The following is a 22,847-nucleotide window of genomic DNA, read 5'->3' on the forward strand; positions in this document are numbered from 1 at the left end:
TTTTGGGGGGCAACTGTTAAGCCAAAATTACAAGTACTTCAATTCTCGACACCATGGTGCAAAAGTGGTTTCTCGACAGAAAGGGTTTGGCGAAGCCGGCAACTCAGCACACGATGTCCCTCAAAGACAAGTTAGTAAAAGCCATAACTCGACACACTCAGAAGATGAAGAAATCTCGATCATCTTAATGGAAGAGGCAGTTACCGAATAACAAGCAACTACAAGCACGTGCGTACACCCACGATGCCACGAATAGCAACGGTTGTCCACAACTCAGAACCATCCACGTGGCAATAGAGTCACGTGCGCGAAGACCATCGGCTAAACGTGGGGTACGGCGCCAAAATTCAAAACCCACGAAGCCATCGTGCATCCAAGAAAAACCGCCAAGAACATGGGCAGAAAGAACACTATAAATAGAGGAAGCAGCAGCAGAGGAAGAGGTTCCCAACTAAAAACTCTGAAAATTCACCAAAAGCTCTAAACGTCCGCATCAATGAGACTTCGAGAGCAAAACGTGATGATGGAGGAGTATGTTGTAGAACCAACGCTTTAATTTCCCTGCATCTTAGTTTGTTGATTTCCAGTTCTTGTGTGTAGCTTGTTTTGTCGAAATTTGCTTTCATGTTATTTTAGTTTGCTTGACTGTTTTGTAATCGACTCATATTCAATAAAGTCCAGTTTCGTTTGAGTTGATTATTGTTGTCGAGAATACACTCGTTCACACACTACACTTTGGCAAAGCGTTTTCTCAAAAGGACCCCGAATCTAAACTTCCTTTAGTCGAACTAAGAGGATATTTGTTTACCAAAAATCCGTGTAAACAACGGGAAAAAATTAAAAAGAGATCGAGAAAACAAATGAAAAGAATTGTGTTAAAATAGAAAGTAGAGTCTCTGAATGAATCATAAATGATTTTCATTTCCTATGTTAATTCACTCTATCCCCTCAATTGAGTTAAGAACATGATTTTGAAAGAACTCAGTAAGAAACTTATACCATTATTTTTCTACTATGTTTCTTGATTGCAACGTTATGAGGAGAACCAACACTCTCATGTAAGCCATTGTGGCGCAGTGAAGGGCCACCAGGTGGAACGGGTGCCCCTTTTGGAAGGAGAGCCAAATAAGCTGGAACAGAGAATCTTCTAGCTGGCGCTCCAACATTGGCTTTTCCATGGGTACCATTGTTGTTGTGGATCTTCAAGACTTGTGTTCCAACACTTGCAACATCTGTTGCGGCAATTGTAAGCAGAAGAAGCAGGTTGAGTAAAGACTCTGATAGCAAGATGAGTTTGGAAGCCATGATAGGAAACAGAGCAATGCTTGATTGATGCTATGTGGAAATGAATATTTCAGGGGATTCCGATTTTGTTTTTATACACCAATGAAAATTGCGTGTAACAGATGTCACTTCATGAAAACATCTTAAATTGCGCTCAATATTTTGATTGTATCTTAGTTTATGTTTGAATCTCAAACAGAGTGTTTGGAATATAATGGAATGGTAAAAAATAGCGGAGTAAATACAAATGCAATATAAACAAGATTTTGAATTGCGGTTACAATTATGCTGTGAAATTATGAACAAATGCTAGTACGGTCGTGATGCGCTTGTGAGGTCTCAAAGATGTTCTAGCCTAAAGTTTACTTGCGAATTGCAACTTATATACACGGTTAATGTGAAACACAAACATTCAATAATTTTCTGTCGAATTTAATAACTATGCGCGAATGATGCGAAAAAAATTTGAGAAAAAGTTTGATGCACCTCAACCAATCAGATTTCAAGGATGTGAGAAAATCTCTCTTTTCATTTAATTTCTTTAATTGACATATCACATCCTTGAAATCTGATTTGTTGACGGTGTAAAAAAACTTTACACCGTCGGTGCATCAAAATTAAACTCAAAAAATTTAGACAGACATTTAATCAGGATTCAAATATTTTTCCATATCATAAATAAATTATAATGGGAAATTAACAAAAATAGAAACATTAGACTCCATCTTGTGAGGGAACCAAAAGACAAATCACTAGTCCTAATCCATAAGGAACAAATTTTCAGCACTTCCTGGAACAGACTTACTTGCTGGCATTATTGGGAAGAAAAAAATCATTCAAACGGATATTCTCATTCATCAAGTCTGTTTGTTACTTTGGCATTTACCTTGCATGATGCTGAAACCCAGAAAATTTAGTGTCCCAAGTAACACAATTTGAGGCCAAAACCAGGCACCATATTGGCCCACCAATCCCTTTACATCGGTAAGAAATACAAGTTCCAATGAGGATAATATGAGAACGGTTAAACATGATTAAAGGCAAAAAAAAAAAAAAAAAAAGTAGAATTAGCGACGCCTAACTCAACAAAAAATTTAGCTCAAGAGTTGAGGGTTGCTCTAGGGTTGCTCTACCCTTTATAAACACCTGATTGACCATATCTCTAGCCAATGTGAGACTTTTAACACACCCCCTTACGCTCAGGGCTAGACATCTGGAGCGTAGAATTAACATCAACGGATCTATGATAGACTCTGATACCATATCAAAATTAGGAAGCCCTAACTCAACCCGAAAGCTAACTCAAGAGTTGATGGTTGCTCTACTCTTTATAAACACTTGATTGAATATATCTCTAGCCAATGTAAGACTTCTAATAACATGAAATAAAATAGGATTGCTCTACCCTTTACAAACACTTAATTGACCACTCTCTCTTTGCCCCACCCTAATGCGTCACCAAACAATGATGAGTAACTCCTCTCCCCTCTATTTCTCTCCGATCTTTCTTCTCATATTATGAAGTAATGAATATTCATAGGACAATGTAAATAAAAAAACAGCATAAAAGCTACTTGAAAGCGACATACTAATATTGTCGGGGATAGGTAGCTCACATGGTTGAGCTAAGGGCAATTGAAAGTGAAGGGTTAGAATTCGAACATTGAGAAGGAATAATTTATACTAATTTACTAACAACTAATATTTACCTATTAAAAAACAAATATTGTCAATGACACTAAGTTTCAGTATGGTGAAGAGGTGAGTTCTTCATCTAAAGATTCTCTATAATTCTACTGATCAAGATTGTGTTTTTTTTGTCGAGATAAATAAATGAAACTTGGAGATTTTATGGAGCATCTGAGGTTTGATTTTTTTTTTTTTTAACTTCTAATGGTAAGTTGAAACCTCTCCAAATATTTTATTTCAACTTCAACCTTAACAACCTCACTCTATGTCGAGTTCCAAAAACAAAAAAGGAACCTCACTCTATGTCACTAAGAGTCTATGAGATAATCTGTTTTTGTTTTTTTTTTTATTTGAAACAAGGATGCTCTGTTTTTTTTTTTCTCTGTCTTACATATTTCAGACAATACATTGGGCTGTAGGCCCAATGTTTTCATCAAGATCAATTTTTTTAGATTCGTATATTAATTCTTCCACCAAAAAAAAGTCTATTAATTCTAAATAATACCTTTTTATTAAAGTAAATTTTCTGTTGAACTCTCTCACTCTTATATTAATAATTAATTTATTATCGAGCTTAATTGCACTTAAAACAAGCGATTGTTGTTGTTGGTGTTTGTTTGACGTTGCACTTTTAGTATTTTAGTCACTTCTCCATTTAAAAACCAACAATTTTGCTTATGTGCCACCAAGAAAATAATGTGGTATGTGATGACTACGTCATGTTAAACTTATTTATAGTGGTCGTGATATTAATTGTGAAGGAAGTTTATCATTCACCAATCTACCATCTAGGTGAAATTGAAAACATTAGTTGAGCATCTAATTTGGCTCTATCAATTTATCATTTTATTTAGCCATTTGATCCAAAAGATGAAGCCATACTTAATTTAATTTTGATCGTAGCTTCATACTTGGTCGTCCAAACGGACAATTTGACTAACATTGATCGTGTAATCATTGGAGTTAACCAAAATATTAGTGGGTATATGGTTGGCATTTATCCCAACAAGAACAAATTCTATGTAAGACCTGGATTTACAGAGAAGTTAATTTCCGACTCACGCGTAGAATCAGTGTAAGCGTGACAGGAGTTTGATGTTTGAGAAAGATTAATGAAGAAGAAAGTTCAGGAATTGCTTGAGGAATGTTGCGTAGTCGTTTTAGGAATTAGTGCGAGTCGTCTGCACACCTGCCTTGTGGCGAGAGTGTCCAGAATAGGCTAATTTCGCTTTTAGAGCAACGTATTAAGCGAGATTTCGAATCCTTGGAAAATTTAAAGGTTCTCTTTATTTTTCCTTCGACCAGTGTTTCATTTCGGAACCCTGGACTGTACGCACGATGGTATTCACTTTTCGGAAGTCCGACGACGGTAATTTCTTTGCTTCGAAACCCTAAATTCAAGCGCTGGATGAAGACTTTTTCTATTCGGGACTTCTAACGAAGTTTCCGTCTGCGTTGCCAGATTTGTTTCGACATTTCCAACCTTTCTTCAGAACAAAGTTTTTTCGTCTGACCATCACAGCAAAAAATAGTTTTTCGGGACAGATTAACTTACACCGCTTTTGGGATTTTAGATATCGTTTTTCCCAAATGTCAGAGATTTGTTTTGAGTTCTGGAATTCTGTCGCCAAAATCTCTCTTAGAATTCATCGGTGAACGTGCTGCGAAAATCGGAATCGCGAAATTTTTATTTTCCCGCGATTTCACCTGCCTATAAATAGCTAAAAATTCAAAAATATCTCATTTTCTTTCCAAAGAGGGCCGCGAGTTTCAAGGGGAGAGAGGGAGAAGATTTTTCGCCGAAACTTGACCGATCTTCGCTCAGTTCGTTCCTACTTCAAGGTACCGAGGTAACTAGCTTGATTCTTACCTCTGATCACTGTTTCTACTGCGTTTCTTTAGTCGTTTCTGTGCTCAAAGTTTCGAGCTTTTCGTAAAACTGTCTGTTTTTCTTGATTTTTCGCTTGGGGTTTGTTCTCTACGTGCCCAAGAGGCTAAAACCTTCGTCAGTATTCGCCGATATGGATCGAGTTGTCAAGGATCTGAAAAACTGATTCAAAACCCTTTTTGTCGCACATTTCGAAACTTTTCTGTCGAAAAGTCGTAATCTGACTTCGTGCCTTTAGGATTAGTTGTCACGGATGTCGTTAGGATCATTGCTGTCAAATTTGTTTTCCGAACTGATAACTTTGAGGTTTTGAGCTTTTATTTTGGACCAAAATGCCCCTGAACAGCCGTATTTCGATCCGATCGTCCGAAAATTTTTCCGACAGTTTCTTTGCCTTAGTTTTACCGTAAAACTACCTTGTAAACAGATTTGATCGAAGAAAAAGAGCCGGAGCTCTTTTTCCCTTATGGCCGAGAGCTATATCAATGGGAGGGGAGTTTTTCGTCTTCGAAAACTTGTCTTTTCGTATCCGATTGTTGTATTCTGAAGCTTTAATGCTTTTTCTATCGTTAATGTGATGTATTGTGATCGAGCTAATCGATTTTGTTTGGATTCTGCTTTGTTTTTCTCCGAGGTTCAGTTGAAGGAACTTTGGGTTTTGCAGAGCATTCGTGTGAAGGAAGTTTTAACCACGAGACTGGAGCATCTCGAGGTTAGGGCAACTTACTATTAGCTATGACTGCATGATAGGCGTCGATGAATTCGACTTATGCTTTACTTTGATGTTGATTATGTAAGATCAAGTTTTGATCTAGTAGTACAACTCTATGTTTTGATGATTACAAGTTAACCTTTTGATATGAACAATTGTGGTACTCTAACGTGTTTTTCTGAGTGTGCTATTTACAGGCTCTGACCTCAACTCAATCTCACACAAATCAGAAGCACTGTGTATAAAGAGCGACCCAAGCAACGCTTTCGCATTCACCATGTTCAGTATGAACAGTGGAAAAGCTTCAGAAGTTCTGAAGTTATACAAACTCTGATGTGGACTCAGTCACTAGAAGTTCTGAAGATCCAGAAAGTCTGATAACCAAGAAACACTGAAGGCTCAGATATTCTGATGGTGTAGAAGACTCTGAAGATCCAGAAGCTGATTAGTGAAATTCTGATGTCCAGAAGCAAGATACTCTGAAGACCATGTACTTCCCTCTGAGTTCAGAATCAGAAGAAACAATGGTCAGAGGATCTGGGCTTTCCCTCTGACTCTGATCAACCGGCTTCACAAGTTCCAACATGAAGCTTTCTCCTGATCAGAAGTCTCCTAGGTTTAAAGGTCAAGTCGCTATCCAAGTACAAAAACAACTGTACCTTCCTGACGACCTACCTAACAGTCTCAGACACAGCAGAAGCTGGATTTTCCAGAACTGCCCTCCAACGGTAGCATTTCCCATGCAACGCTCAACCCTAATCCTTGGAGTATATAAAGAGGCTGAAGACTGAAAGAAGCGGCTAGAAGCATTCACATACGCGCAAGACAAATTCAAATTCTTCTAAGCTTTCTTTCATCTGAAATTCATTGAGTTTACTATTAGCTTTTTAGAAGCAAATCTCTTGTAAACAATTCTTTGATAAACAGTTTGTTTAGTTCCTTTAGGAGATCAAGGTTGATCGGATCCTAGAGAAGACTAAGAGAGTGAATCTTAGTGTGAGCTAAGTCAGTGTAATTGTTAGTCACTTGTAGGTTTCAAGTGCAGTTGTAACTCTTACCTGATTAGTGGATTGCCTTCATTCTAAGAAGGAAGAAATCACCTCAACGGGTGGACTGGAGTAGCTTGAGTGATTTATCAAGTGAACCAGGATAAAATCCTTGTGTGCTTTTCTATCTCTTATCTTTAGCACTTAAGTTCTCGAAAGATTTGTCAAAATCTTTAAGGTGGAAGCTTTATCTTGAAAACGTTATTCAAACCCCCCCCCCCTTTCTACCGTTTTTCATACCTTCAATTGGTATCAGAGCGCAAGTTCTGATTACCACACCTAACAGTGTTCAGTGATCCGGGCCGGTGTGAAAAAAATGGCTGCCACCACCAGAAGATTACAGATCGTGAGTTTGCGAAAGGCATTTTCGAATCTCTGAAGATGTCTCATGAAGGAAACAAGAAAGTCAAAGAATCAAAGGCATTGTCTTTGATCCAAAAGTATGAATCCTTCATCATGGAGCCAAATGAGTCCATTGAAGAAATGTTCTCCAGATTTCAGTTGCTTGTAGCTGGCATACGACCTCTCAACAAGAGCTACACAACAAAAGATCATGTCATAAGGGTCATCAGGTGTCTTCCTGAAAGTTGGATGCCTTTAGTGACTTCAATAGAGCTCACGAGAGATGTTGAGAATATGAGCTTAGAAGAACTCATCAGCATTTTGAAATGCCATGAGCTGAAGCGCTCAGAGATGCAAGATCTGAGGAAAAAGTCCATAGCTTTGAAATCTAAATCTGAAAAGGCTAAGGCTGAGAAGTCAAAAGCTCTTTAAGCTGAAGAAGAGGAATCTGAAGAAGCATCAGAAGATTCTGATGAAGATGAGCTGACTCTGATCTCCAAGAGACTCAATCGCATCTGGAAGCACAGGCAGAGCAAATACAAAGGCTCTGGAAAGGCAAAAGGAAAGTCTGAATCCTCAGGTCAGAAGAAGTCCTCACTTAAGGAGGTCACATGCTTTGAGTGCAAAGAATCAGGGCACTACAAAAGTGACTGTCCAAAGTTGAAGAAGGACAAGAAGCCAAAGAAGCACTCAAGACAAAGAAGAGTCTGATGGTGACATTTGATGAATCAGAGTCAGAGGATGTTGACTCTGATGGTGAAGTCCAAGGACTCATGGCTATTGTCAAAGACAAGGAAGCAGAGTCAAAGGGAGCTGTTGACTCTGACTCAGAATCAGAAGGAGATCCTAACTCAGACGATGAAAATGAGGTATTCGCTTCTTTCTCTACCTCTGAACTGAAACATGCATTGTCTGATATCATGGATAAGTATAACTCCTTATTGTCTAAGCATAAGAAGCTGAAAAAGGACTTATCTGCTGTTTCCAAGACTCCTTCTGAACATGAGAAAATTATTTCTGATTTGAAAAATGATAATCATGCTTTGATCAATTCTAACTCTGTGCTTAAGAACCAGATTGCTAAGTTAGAAGAAATTGTTGCCTGTGATGCCTCTGATTGTAGAAATGAGTCTAAGTATGAAAAGTCTTTTCAAAGATTCCTAGCTAAAAGCGTGGATAGAAGCTTAATGGCTTCAATGATCTATGGCGTAAGCAGAAATGGAATGCATGGCATTGGCTATTCTAAACCAATTAGATATGAGCCCTCGGTGTCTAAAGCTAAATCCTTGTATGAATGCTTTGTTCCCTCTGGTACCATATTGCCTGATCCTTTACCTGCTAAAGTTGCTAAAAACCCTCTTAAAAAGGGATCCTTCTCTATGTCTAAATATCATGCAAACATTCCTTTAAAATATCATGGTTAGACACCCAAGGTGATCAGAACCTCTGGGGTAACTAACAAGAAAGGACCCAGAAAGTGGGTACCTAAGGACAAGATTATCTATGTTGCAGATATCCTTGATAGCTCCACTGAAACACCAATCATGGTATCTGGACAGTGGATGCTCGCGTCACATGACGGGAGAAAGGCGTATGTTCCAAGAGCTGAAACTTAAGCCTGGAGGCGAAGTTGGCTTTGGAGGAAATGAAAAGGGTAAAATTGTTGGTACTGGTACTATTTGTGTAGATAATAGTCCATGCATTGATAATGTGTTATTGGTAGACGGCTTAACACATAACTTATTGTCTATAAGTCAATTAGCTGACAAGGGTTATGATGTTATATTCAATCAAAAGTCCTGCCGGGCTGTAAGTCAAATCGATGGCTCTGTTCTGTTTAACAGCAAGAGGAAGAACAACATTTATAAGATCAGATTATCTGAGTTGGAGGCTCAGAATGTGAAGTGCATTCTGTCTGTTAATGAAGAGCAATGGGTATGGCATAGACGGTTAGGGCATGCCAGTATGAGAAAGATTTCTCAGCTGAGCAAGCTAAACCTTGTCAGGGGCTTACCCAATCTGAAGTTCGCTTCAGACGCTCTTTGTGAAGCATGTCAGAAAGGCAAATTCACAAAAGTCCCTTTCAAGGCAAAGAATGTTGTCTCAACCTCAAGGCCGTTGGAACTTCTGCATATCGACCTTTTTGGACCAGTGAAAACTGAGTCTATAGGTGGCAAGAGATATGGGATGGTTATCGTTGATGACTATAGCCGCTGGACATGGGTAAAGTTTCTAACCCGCAAGGATGAGTCTCATGCTGTGTTCTCTACCTTCATTGCCCAAGTGCAAAACGAGAAGGCTTGTAGGATTGTGCGTGTCAGAAGTGACCATGGTGGAGAGTTTGAGAATGACAAGTTTGAGAGTCTGTTTGATTCCTATGGAATTGCACATGATTTCTCTTGTCCCAGAACTCCTCAACAAAATGGTGTTGTTGAGAGGAAGAACATAACTCTTCAGGAGATGGCTAGAACCATGCTCCAAGAAACTGGCATGGCTAAGCACTTTTGGGCAGAGGCAGAAAATACAACATGTTACATTCAGAACAGAATCTCTGTGAGACCAATTCTGAATAAGACTCCCTATGAATTGTGGAAGAACATAAAACCCAACATTTCTTATTTTCATCCTTTTGGCTGTGTTTGTTATGTTCTCAATACTAAGGATAGATTGCATAAATTTGATGCTAAGTCTTCTAAGTGTCTATTACTTGGTTATTCTGAGAGATCTAAAGGTTTTAGATTTTATAATACTGATGCTAAGACTATTGAAGAATCTATTCATGTTAGATTTGACGATAAGCTTGACTCTGACCAGTCAAAGCTAGTTGAGAAGTTTGCAGATTTAAGCATTAATGTTTCTGACAAAGGCAAAGCTCCAGAGGAAGCTGAGCCAGAGGAAGATGAACCAGAGGAAGAAGCTGGTCCCTCTAACTCACAAACTCTGAAAAAGAGCAGAATCATTGCAGCTCACCCTAAGGAATTGATTCTGGGCAACAAAGACGAACCAGTCAGAACCAGATCTGCCTTCAGACCCTCTGAAGAGACCTTGCTCAGTCTGAAAGGATTGGTGTCCTTAATTGAACCCAAGTCCATAGATGAAGCTCTTCAGGACAAGGATTGGATTCTGGCTATGGAAGAAGAATTGAATCAATTCTCCAAGAACGATGTTTGGAGCTTAGTGAAGAAGCCTGAGAGTGTCCATGTAATTGGAACAAAATGGGTATTCAGAAACAAGCTGAATGAGAAAGGAGATGTAGTCAGAAACAAGGCAAGGCTAGTTGCTCAAGGCTACAGCCAGCAGGAAGGAATAGACTACACTGAAACATTTGCTCCAGTAGCAAGACTGGAGGCAATCAGACTGTTGATCTCTTTTTCAGTGAATCACAACATAATTCTACATCAGATGGACGTGAAGAGTGCCTTCCTAAATGGTTATATTTCAGAGGAAGTCTATGTTCATCAACCCCCAGGTTTTGAAGATGAGAAGAAGCCAGATCATGTGTTCAAATTGAAGAAGTCACTCTATGGTCTGAAGCAAGCTCCCAGAGCATGGTATGAGAGACTCAGCTCATTCCTTCTGGAGAATGAGTTTGTAAGGGGTAAAGTAGATACAACTCTTTTTTGCAAGACTTATAAAGATGATATCTTAATTGTGCAAATTTATGTTGATGATATTATATTTGGTTATGCTAATCAATCTCTATGCAAAGAATTTTCTGAGATGATGCAGGCTGAATTTGAGATGAGTATGATGGGAGAATTAAAGTACTTTCTGGGAATACAAGTTGATCAAACACCAGAAGGAACATATATCCATCAGAGCAAGTACACTAAAGAACTTCTGAAGAAGTTCAATATGCTGGAATCTACAGTGGCCAAGACTCCAATGCATCCTACATGCATTCTGGAGAAAGAAGATAAAAGTGGTAAAGTATGTCAGAAGCTCTATCGTGGCATGATAGGTTCACTTCTATACTTAACTGCATCTAGGCCAGACATACTATTTAGTGTTCATTTATGTGCTTGTTTCCAATCAGATCCAAGGAAAACCCACTTAACTGCTGTTAAGAGGATCCTAAGGTATCTGAAAGGCACCACTAACCTTGGCTTGATGTATAAGAAAACATCAGAGTATAAGCTTTCAGGTTATTGTGATGCTGATTATGCTGGAGATAGAACAGAGAGAAAAAGTACTTCTGGAAATTGTCAATTTCTGGGAAGCAATCTAGTCTCATGGGCAAGCAAGAGGTAATCAACCATTGCACTATCAACTGCAGAGGCAGAATATATCTCAGCAGCAATATGCAGTACTCAGATGCTCTGGATGAAACATCAGCTGGAGGATTATCAGATCCTTGAGAGCAATATCCCAATCTATTGTGATAACACTGCTGCAATCTCATTGAGTAAGAATCCTATCTTGCATTCAAGGGCAAAGCACATTGAGGTAAAGTATCACTTTATTAGAGATTATGTACAGAAGGGCGTACTTCTTCTGAAGTTTGTTGATACTGACCATCAATGGGCAGATATCTTTACAAAGCCCTTAGCAGAGGATAGATTTAATTTTATTCTGAAAAATCTGAACATAGACTTTTGTCCAGAGTAATGATGGATCAGAACCTCTGACTATGATACTTCTTGATCAGAAGATGTCTAGTCCAGATGGTAACTCAATCAGAGTGTGTGTACCCATTGGTACTGACTCTGAAGCTGAGACAGCAACACGTGTGTCAGTATTTCTGATGCATAGTTCCTTGTGCCCGTGTGACAGTCTGTCATGTTGCGTGTAGATGTGCTTCTCTCCTGTGTGTGATATGTGTATTTACTGTTACTATCTATCTTTAATTTTCAACCGTTGATTTTAAATTGCTTTTTGAATCAACAACGGTTATTTGTCAAAACCCACTATACACACACGATCTCCTTCACTTCCGGTTTTTACTCTCTCTCTCTCTTGCTATTTCAAAACCGCTTATCCTCGATTTCTCTCTCGATCTCTCTTCATCTTTCAACCTTCATCTTCTACCTAAACCTTCAACCGCTCCAAAAATGGTGAGTCAAACCAGAAGAGCTACTGCAGATGCAACCCAGTTCCCTCATATGGTAGTTGGTCTAGCAACAGGTCAAAGGGGTCCTGAGAATCCGACTCAAGATCAAGGTCAAGCTCAAGAGCAGATTATTCCGATTGCAGAACGGGGCTGTGCCGTTCACTGCGTATATGCTCCTGAGGAACTTCAAGTACTGGCAGAATGGAGATTCGACCTCGACAACCTTGCTACAAATGGGTATGATCTTCGTCCTGAAGTCCAAGTTCAAGGTTGGGGAAATTACTTCAACAGGCTTCGAGGACCGGTGTATGACAAACTGATCAAGGAATTCTGGAAGCACGCCGACTGCGATGATACTCAGGTGGTATCTCACATTCTTGGAAGAAAGATCATCATTACAGAGAAGTCTTTCGTGAACCTGCTGGGTGCAGAAACTGCTCTTGGGTATCGTTTCCAATTCACTGAATCGAAGCTGAAACCCAAGACGACGGATGAGACCAACAAGGCCCTGTACACCAATTACAAACCGGGCAAGACTAATTACAAAGTGATGGACCTCCATCCCAACCTCAGGATCTCGCACAAGATTTTGCTCCACTGCATAAACCAGAGACCAAAGGGCAGTTCCCCAGACTACATCAACTTTAACCAGAAGGCGATGTTGTTCTTCATCCAAGACAAGAAGAAGATCTGCCTTCCCTACTTCCTGTTCTCCTACTTGAAGGAGTGTATCCGGAAGTCTCGTACCACTGCCTCCATCAAGTCAGCAATCAAATATATTCCCTTTGGGAGACTGTTGTCTGATCTCTTCATTGAGAGTGGCCTCATTCAAGATCTGGTAAATGTTGGATGCACAGAGGATCTGACCACCATTGTCAGTGATGTCTTCACTGCGAATTCTCTAAAGAAAATGGGCCTAGTCAAGAAGAAGATTGCTCCCGCCCATGAAGACACATCTTCTGAAATCAGAAGTAGAAGGGTGCCTCTGAATGACTACCCTCTGTGGACACAGGCAGACAATCCTGAAGCCATTAGGTGCTATGTTGAAGACCTAAGGGCTCAAGGCTATGAAATTGATCTCGATGAATTCTTCAGCAGACTGCCGCCAGCTCCAGAGTTTCCTTCTCCTATCAAGAAGAAAGTTCAGAGGAAGATGATCCTAGAAGAATCTTCTGAGGAATCAGATGTCCCTCTGACCAAAAAGAAGAAGGCTGGTCAATCCAAGAGAAAACATGATGAAACCAGCAAGCCCGATCATGGTGATGATGGTGATAATGAGGATGGTCCTCCTTCTCCTAAGAAGAAGAAGAAGCAGGTCAGAATTGTGGTGAAGCCTACTCAGGTGGAATCAGCTGCTGAAGTGATCAGAAGGATTGAAACTCCTGCCAGAGTGACAAGATCATCAGCACAATCAAGTAAGTCTGCAGTTGCTTCTGATGATGATTTGAATTTATTTGATGCACTCCCCATATCAGCCATGCTCAAACAATCTTCAAATCCACTCACTCCTATTCCTGAGTCCCAACCAGCTGCACAAACCACCTCTCCACCACATTCCCCAAGGTCTTCATTTTTTCAACCTTCTCCTACTGAAGCACCTCTCTGAAATTTGCTCCAGAACCAACCCTCTAGGCCAGATGAACCAACCTCTCCCATTACCATCCCGTACAACCCATTAACTTCTGAACCCATCATTCATGAGCAACCAGAGCCTAACCAAACAGAACCTGGACCCAGAACCTCTGATCACTCTGTCCCAAGAGCATCAGAACGTCTGGCTCCCAGAACCACGGATACAGACTCTTCCACAGCCCTTACACCTGTATCCTTCCCAACAAATGTTGCTGATTCTTCTCCTTCCAACAACTCTGAATCCCTTCGAAAATTCATGGAAGTTAGAAAAGAAAAGGTGTCTACCTTAGAAGAATATTATCTCACTTGTCCAAGCCCTAGGAGATATCCTGGCCCTAGACCTGAACGTCTAGTTGACCCAGATGAACCTATCTTGGCCAATCCTTTACATGAGGCAGACCCTTTGGCTCAACAAGCTCACCCTGCCCCTGACCAACAAGAGCCTATTCAACCAGAACCTGAACCAGAACAATCTGTGTCTAACCAATCCTCAGTTAGATCACCCCATCCTCTGGTTGAAACTTCAGAACCTCACCTTGGAACCTCTGAACCAAATGCTCAAATGTTTAACATTGGCTCTCCACAAGGTGCCTCTGAAGCTCACAGCAGCAATCACTCAGCCTCTCCTGAAACCAACCTCTCTATAATTCCTTACACTCACCTCCGACCCACATCTCTCTCTGAGTGCATCAATATTTTCTATCATGAAGCCTCTTTGATGCTACGCAATGTGCAAGGTCAGACTGACCTAAGCGAGAATGCTGAACATGTGGCTGAAGAGTGGAACAATCTGAGCACTTGGCTAGTGGCTCAAGTTCCAGTTATGATGCAGCTCCTGCATGCAGAGGGAAGTCAGAGGATCGAGGCTGCAAAGCAAAGGTTTGCTAGAAGGGTGGCTCTTCATGAACAAGAACAGAGACATAAGCTACTTGAAGCTATTGAAGAAGCCAAAAGAAAGAAAGAACAAGCAGAAGAAGCTGCACGTCAAGCAGCAGCTCAAGCTGAACAAGCCAGATTAGAGACAGAACGACTTGAAGCTGAGGCTGAAGCTCTTAGATGCCAAGCACTTGCACCCGTAGTTTTTACTCCTGCTGCTTCTGCTTCCACTCCAGCTCCTCACGCTGCTCAGAATGTTCCATCTAGTTCTGCACAGCCAAACTCGTCCAGACTCGACATTGTGGAACAACGTCTTGACACTCATGAGTCTCTGCTGATTGAAATGAAGCAAATGATGATGGAACTTCTGCGTCGATCTGATAAACCCTAGCTTTAGGATCTCTTCGTTTTGATTTCTTTTCCTTTATCTATGTTCTATTTCGTTAACCTCTATCTCTTTCTTGTTAATCTTTACTTTGTTCGTTTGTGATTATCTATGCATACATATATATATATATCTGACATTATGTTTGCAAATTATTTTTTATTATTATTCATCATAAACGCTTTTACATCATACATTTTCTTTCTTTTTCTTAAAATCCTAGAATGGAGGATCCCTCCTCATTCTTCTGCACTCCTGGCGCTGCTCTGACCTCTCCTTCTCCAGACGCTCCAGTGCATACTGGATGTTGTTGAGATTGACGATCTGCTCATCCCTCTCCAGAATTTCTTCTGAAGTCTTGAGCTTCTTTTCTATGACTTCTTTCTCTTCCAGCAGCTTTAGTTCAAGCTGGCTGAGTTCTTGCACCTCCTCCACGAAGGCAAGAAATTCCCTCAAGTCTCTCTTCAACTCTGGACGCAGGTCCTCCTCCAGCAGTGTCCGTGTTAGCTCTGCGATGGTCTTTGTACCCTCTGGATGCCTAATGTTAAGGAACAAGTCCTCCTCAAAGGCCTTCTTTCTCAGCTCTTCTAGTGCTATGATGTATGATGCCATTTTCTTTACTGAAAATTGCTCGAGTTGTGAAGCTTACCTCTCTCTCCAACGCTTTATATAGGCTTCACTTTCTCTCTGAAAGTTAATGCTCCTACAGTTTCTCGAGGTTAAGTTCTTGGTAACTGACCCTCTTCTTTACTCCCTTGGCCGGTGGTAAACGTTCTTATCTTGCATTAACTCTTCTATTTATTTCGCTTAACTCTGATTCATGCATCGTTTTCATTTTCTTTAAACTTAGACCTTCTCTAAGGGGGAGTACCTTGTACTTCAAGCTAAGTTTTTCACACCCCAAGCTTTTTGCTTATGACAAAAAGGGGGAGTAAACCTAGTTTTTGATGTGTAAGATGTGTTAGTGTGATTTATTTTTCTTTTGGAGAATTTAAGAGTTCCACCTATATGACCATAGATGTGTCACTGGGCAAATACAAGGAATACATTTCACTTCTTCTGAAGTGATTCTAATTTGACTCTGATACCCAAGACTCTGATACCTTGTCCGTGACTCTGATTACTTATGCGCTCTGATTACTCTATTTTCATCTATGTCATAAGTTTTTCACTCTGAACTCTTATATCATTTAGCTCAGAATCTAGACTTTACTAATGTTTTCATCAAGTATTAGATTCAGGGGGAGCTAAGCTCAGAATCAAGCAGTGACTTGAATTCAGAATGAGCAAGATAAACTATTCACATCAGGATAAGTCTTATTCTATATCTCTAAACTCTGAGTGAATTCAGTTTAATGTTTAAGAATTGTTCATCAAAAATCTTAGTTTTGTCATCATCAAAAAGAGGGAGATTGTAAGATCAAGTTTTGATCTAGTAGTACAACTCTATGTTTTGATGATTACAAGTTAACCTTTTGATATGAACAATTGTGGTACTCTAACGTGTTTTTCTGAGTGTGTTATTTACAGGCATTTCTGCCCTCCAACGGTAGCATTTCCCATGCAACGCTCAACCCTAATCCTTGGAGTATATAAAGAGGCTGAAGACTGAAAGAAGCGGCTAGAAGCATTCACATACGCGCAAGACAAATTCAAATTCTTCTAAGCTTTCTTTCATCTGAAATTCATTGAGTTTACTATTAGCTTTTTAGAAGCAAATCTCTTGTAAACAATTCTTTGATAAACAGTTTGTTTAGTTCCTTTAGGAGATCAAGGTTGATCGGATCCTAGAGAAGACTAAGAGAGTGAATCTTAGTGTGAGCTAAGTCAGTGTAATTGTTAGTCACTTGTAGGTTTCAAGTGCAGTTGTAACTCTTACCTGATTAGTGGATTGCCTTCATTCTAAGAAGGAAGAAATCACCTTAACGGGTGGATTGGAGTAGCTTGAGTGATTTATCAAGTGAACCAAGATAAAATCCTTGTGTGCTTTTCTATCTCTTATCTTTAGCACTTAAGTTCTCGAAAGATTTGTCAAAATCTTTAAGGTGGAAGCTTTATCTTGAAAACGTTATTCAAACCCCCCTCTTTCTACCGTTTTTCATACCTTCAAATTATGTTGATGAACTGATGTTATGATGTTTCCTAGAACTAATGATGTTGGGATGCTATTGGATTGTGCGTTTTGACGCGATTTCGGAGTGGGGATTCATTGATCTGGTGATCTTTGATATTTTGGGTTGGATGAACAACCCTAGGCAAGTTCGAACGTGGGGTTTGAGACTTAGCCATTCGTTGGTATTTGTTGGAATACTTAGACTTTCCCCGGGAAACTTCTTTTGGAGGGTTTTTGGAAAATTAGAATGATTAGAATTTCGAAAACCAGAGACTTTGGGAGACTTAGACTTTGAGAAATAAACTCATAACTTGACTAATCCAATTCGAAACGTTTGTACTAAACGAATAAATATAGGGAACCTAAAGGGGAAAATGATTGTGAAAGACGGGGAAAAGTCGACTTTTGTTGTGGGTTTTGGAATTGGGGAAAGTCACCGAGTACTCTAGTACTCTTGTTATTCGAGTTGTATTGTATTGACCGACACTAACTCTTGGGTTTTGTTGTTCGAGTTGTGTTGTATTGACCGACACTAACTCTTGGGTTTTTGATATTGGGTTTTGAGCTAAACACTTATGTTGTGAGGACGATTCGATGTTTGGCTAACCATATTGCATCATGCATCATATGGTGAATAACGGGAATGGTTCACCATTGCATCATTTGGTGAATAACGGGAATGGTTCACCAATGCATCATTTGGTGAATAACGGGAATGGTTCACCGATGCATTATTCGATGAGGAACGAGAATGCTTCATCATGCGGTGAATAACGGGAATGGTTCACCAAGAGTGCAGAACGGGAATGCTTCACTAGTGGCGAACGGGAACGCGTCACAAATATCCGGATCATATTGATTGCATTTCACGCATACATTCACTCTGACTGGAATTGTGTGCTGTTTGATTTATTGAAGCATTGTTAGAGCCAATAACATGCTAGGATTGCTTATATATATATATATATATATATATATATATATATATATATATATATATATCAACATATATATCTATACCCCATATCACATGTTGAGTGTATATCTACTTATTTCCGTGAGTTGACCCTAGCGCTTTGGCTTTGGTTTCATGTTTGTGTTTGGGCAGTCGGCCTGCTGCCAGATGTCGATGGCCGACTGGTTTTCTATGGTCTCTCCCTCGGGGGGATCAGGTATGAGTTGGTGGATCGTGATGCCCCCACCGCTTGGGTGACCGATGTTGCGGGTCACCGAGCGACGTACCGAGGAAGGGTCATGGAGGACCGGACCGACGAGCGTGGACGGTTGACGAGAGGAGTGCTACGACGTATGGAGCTGAGTTTTGACTTGCCGCCCTCAGTTCACTATGGACCAGGTACTGGTCGAGGACCACCTGCACCACCTCCGGCTTCATCTTCTGATGACGAGGACCCAGCGGAGATCGAGCCTGTTGTTGCTGCACCTGTTGCGCCACCTCCTGCTACTGCTATCGATCCTACCGACGTGGCGTCGTCCTTTAGGCTTGTGCGGCCGTAGAGGGAGTCTGTTGTCCCATCTACCTCACGTCTCTTTTCTTTCTCTTCACCGCACGGCTACCGTGTGGACCCCTTGGTTAGGGTGGTGGAGGAGGATGTTCTTACAGGAGAGGTGGATGTTGAGACAGGCTCGACTAGGACGGTGCGCAGGACAGTTAGGAGGGAGGTCGTGGACTTGGACACCGAGATGATTACGGTGGATTCCGAATCTGACTCCGAGAGCAGTGGGGACAGCTACTCGCCGAGCAGCGATGAGGAGGAGGAGGAGCTATGAGCTAGACTGGGAGGGTAGGTTAGGCCAGCGTCATTTTTTGTGTAGAGCTCTGATCGTCTTACTTTTTGGGACAGGGTAGGTTCCCGATGTGTGGCTTTTTGTGTGGTTCTTTTGAGGAGGATCACAGAGAGTCTGTCGGGGTATAGGGGTCTTTTGTTCAGGCCATTTTTGGAGCCGACTTTCTCTTGGATGACTGTATATTTGATACTTTTACTTACAGTTCTGGTTCTGTATATATTTGCCTGCGAGCACACTACTTTGGAGACATTGCGAGTGCGCGTGACGGGAGAGTGCAGCTGAGGCTGTACATGTGTATATATTTGTATATTGGTTAGTTAGTGTTGGGTTATGTCTTTATTTTCTATCGCTTTATTTAAAAGGAATCAAACGGAAAAAAAAATTACCTGTTTTTCCGCGTAAAGTTTATTTTTGGTACTAAAGTGACACCCGGAAATCGGGGTGTTACAGGAACAACCCAACCCATCCAACAAAAAAAAAAACAGCCCAACTACACATCTAACCCTAATTGTCTCTCTCTGACTCGCACATAGAGAAAGGGGAGTGCCGCAACCAGGATTGCGGCGGGACGACGCTAAAATATTTAGAAATTCAAAAGAGTCACCACCAATGTTTTTAAAGTGGGAAAACATCATAAACTTATGATCTTCGCAATCAGAGTTGGATCCGGGAGTCGATTACGCATAGGGAAGGTACTAACACCCTACGACGTCTGTTTATAAACAATTACCTCTAATTAATTGTGAAAAATTTATTAACTTTTAAAATATTTATCTCACCCTAAGAGAATTATGTATATTTATTATGTAATTTAATTAAGAAAAGAAAAATGGGTTATTTACAGATTTAGCCTGACAAGCCTTTGAGGCTTGCGCCTACGTATCCCCCCTTGTGCAATGGGGTCTTCAAGGCCACGTAGTTCTTAGGGTTTAAATAGATTTTTAATTTGGGGTGCATGCCTGACGAGAATCATTTCCCGGTAGGGATGTCGATGGGTACGGGTGGACATGGATAGTATATACCCACCACCAGCTCCACATGTAAAAATTTATACCCGTATCCGCTCCATAACCACATGGATATCCATTAAGTGGATTTTAACCGGATTTTGAAATATCTGTGGATATCTGTGGCCACCCGACACCCATGAACATAAATTAATTCACATGTATTTGTTCAAAAGAAAATTATATTTAAAGTAAAATTTAAGATTGGACTATACAGTCAATCAATGTGTGAAGGAAAATACTTATTTTCTACCCTTTTTCGGGTCTAACGGTTTTTTTTTTCACCATTACCATTGTATAAGTTTACTTGAAGGAGAACTATAACTCAAATACAAATTCACTGGATATTAAACTTAATATACATATATGTAGATATATAAAGATATTTTAGTATTTTATATATCGGGTGGGTATCCATGGGTATGTATATATCTATATCCGTACCGCCTCATTAATAAATTGATAATGGAAATATCCATTAAATAAATCTGTGGATACCCATGGGCGCGGATAATTTTACCCATAGTGGGTTTTTATTCGTGGGTATCCACGGGTGTGGGTAATTTTGACATCCCTACTTCCCGGCCTAAGTATTCTCTTTAGAGAGACATCAAGGCAACATAAATCTGAAAGAAAGCTTAAAAAAGCTTGACTTGAAAGGATGGGAGAAAGCTTGAAGAAGCCTGAGCTTGACCATGAATTTGCTTAAAGAAGCCGAGATTTGATTTTGAGAAGCTTGAAGTAGCCGGTGTGAATTTTCTTTGAACAATGTGTGTTTTTAGATTTTAATGATAAAGGGAATACCTTAATATTTTATTGGGTTTCACTTTATTATGAATTTGTGTGTTTTATAAATTTAGGGGATTCTTACTATCTTGTATTTTCGGTAATTAACAAATTAACCAATACAATATTTGACAAGTTACCATTTATATTGTTTCAATTAAATAACTAATCAATTGCATGATTGGAGAAGATTGAATAGAATATAAAAAAAACCTAGTCTAAAAGGAAGAGGGCAGCGCCGCTGTACATCTTCATTTTTAATTTCGTCATTTTATTTATACTTTAATTATAATCTTAATTAATGCATAGAATTAAATTAAAATAAAATAAAATTAGAAAACCTGGCCTAAAGAGAAGACAACAACGCTGCATCATTGAAGAACGAGAAGAACAAGAAGAGAGAAGAGGAGACCAGAGAGATCGGGGCGGCCTGGCTACGCCGTTCGCAACGGCGGAGGAATCCGAGGCCTGCAGTGATGCGCAACTGCAACAGCGGTCCCCGGCAGCGGTTTGAGTACGGCGCGGTACCGGATTGAGGATGACTGAGGGGTATCATTTGCACAAAACGTTTTTCTAATCATTCTTGAAAGTTGAAACGAGTGATTCTACATTATAAACTTTTGAGGATACTGGTAAGAGGTTATCATATGAAGTTGGTACTGAATTTGTGCAGCATCGTGTGGATTTATTTTTATTGATTAAAGAAGTACTTGTATATTTGATTTCCTTGTGTAATATTCAAATTCACTTGAAGTTAAATATCAGAGGAATCAACCAGTACTTTAATATAACTATTGAGCCTAACAAAAACTAGAGAAGGGAAGAAGGTTACCTAGTTAAAGCACCGTAGAGATTTTTCCTTTCCACAATCTTTTGATTGCTTCACGACCCATTTGCTATATTCCTCCTTTGGTATTTTGATGGTGCCTTCTCCCACCAGATAATCTCACACTCTATGAATTATTTTTAGTTTTAGAACCGTGGCTCAAAGATGGAACCAAAGCTTACTCATTTGTTTTCTCTCCCACTCTCAACCTCAGTATCTTGTATCTTGTATTTTAGAGTTGCAGTTCAAAGATGGAACTACAACTCAAAAGTGACTATTCTGTTTCTTCCTCTCTCTAAACATGATCTCACCACCAAGACCTCCTCTCTATTTATAGTTGCATGTCTAGGGTTCCTTACTCACCACTCTTAGGATATTCTTGGGAATCATTCCACACCATTCTTTTTTTTTTTTCTGAAAATAAAATGTATATTATTAATAGAAGCGCTTGAGCCAATAGCAACTCAAGCGAGAACCAAGTACAATCTGAACTGAACTCGGACGACCTAAGAACAAGCTTGCCGAACAAAAATAAACCCACAACCATCCCACAGAGTGGCATAAACGAAATCCCAAGATAGAACCTCATTAAAACCTTGCTAGGCAAAACTCAATGGGAAAAAAACCTAGCAAGAAAAAAGAGTACTACAATCTTGAGATAGTCATTTTGTACCTGAGTTCAATGATATTACATCCTTTAGCTCAATGCATTAAAACAAAGACTCAAAAACTAAAACGTCCACCAGAAGAAGAAAAACCAACAGGTTCATCTCCAAGTATCCATTACGACATCAACCTTATTATTCAGCAAAACCAGCAACAGCATCTGTAAAAGGCCTTCCATTTTCGCACCAGCAGCAACAGCAGTAGTTGTTTTATTTTAACAGCAACAACATCTGGTTTATGATAGCAGCAACAACATATTTCTTTTGACAGCAACAACAAGCATTTACACCAGCACTCAATAACAGCTTCAGCAACAGCATATCAGCACAACAGTAAACACAGGTACAACAACTGCATCCAAAATCTTTGTTTTTACACAACAGCCAACGCAGCAGGCATCAGGATCCATAACAGACCTGCCTCAGCAACATAAAAAACTCCACAACAGTACCAAGCAGCAGCAAAAATGTCTCATCATCCTGCTTGTTCTATCCAAGAACATAGATGTGAGGTACGGTACCCATAGTGAGAGGATCGTGTTGTGAGAATCTAGAGAGAGTAAGAGCGTAACCGCTTAGAGAGAGAAAGTAATTGAATTTCAAGTTTGTGTTTCTCAAATGAGTTAAGAGTCCCTTACAATTGGTAACCGCTCCCTATTTATAGATTCGGGAATTGGGCTTGGCGCCTTTAACTCCTCATAATGGGCCAGTTGGGCCTCCCGGGAAAAGGCCCAACTCCC

At 40.0% G+C, this 22,847-nt stretch overlaps 1 long non-coding RNA gene across 1 annotated transcript; it reads right to left on the reverse strand.

The window, feature by feature from the left end:
- Positions 1–1,682: 1,682 nt before the first annotated feature.
- On the reverse strand, positions 1,683–21,724 carry LOC130742759 (uncharacterized). The gene is made up of 2 exons (XR_009021261.1): positions 21,449–21,724; positions 1,683–2,258 (listed from the first exon to the last, which is right to left on the reverse strand). It is a non-coding gene; the product is annotated as an uncharacterized LOC130742759 (long non-coding RNA).
- Positions 21,725–22,847: the final 1,123 nt, after the last annotated feature.

The sequence above is a fragment of the Lotus japonicus genome, chromosome 3, assembly GCF_012489685.1.
Source record: "Lotus japonicus ecotype B-129 chromosome 3, LjGifu_v1.2".
Taxonomy (NCBI): Eukaryota; Viridiplantae; Streptophyta; class Magnoliopsida; order Fabales; family Fabaceae; genus Lotus; species Lotus japonicus.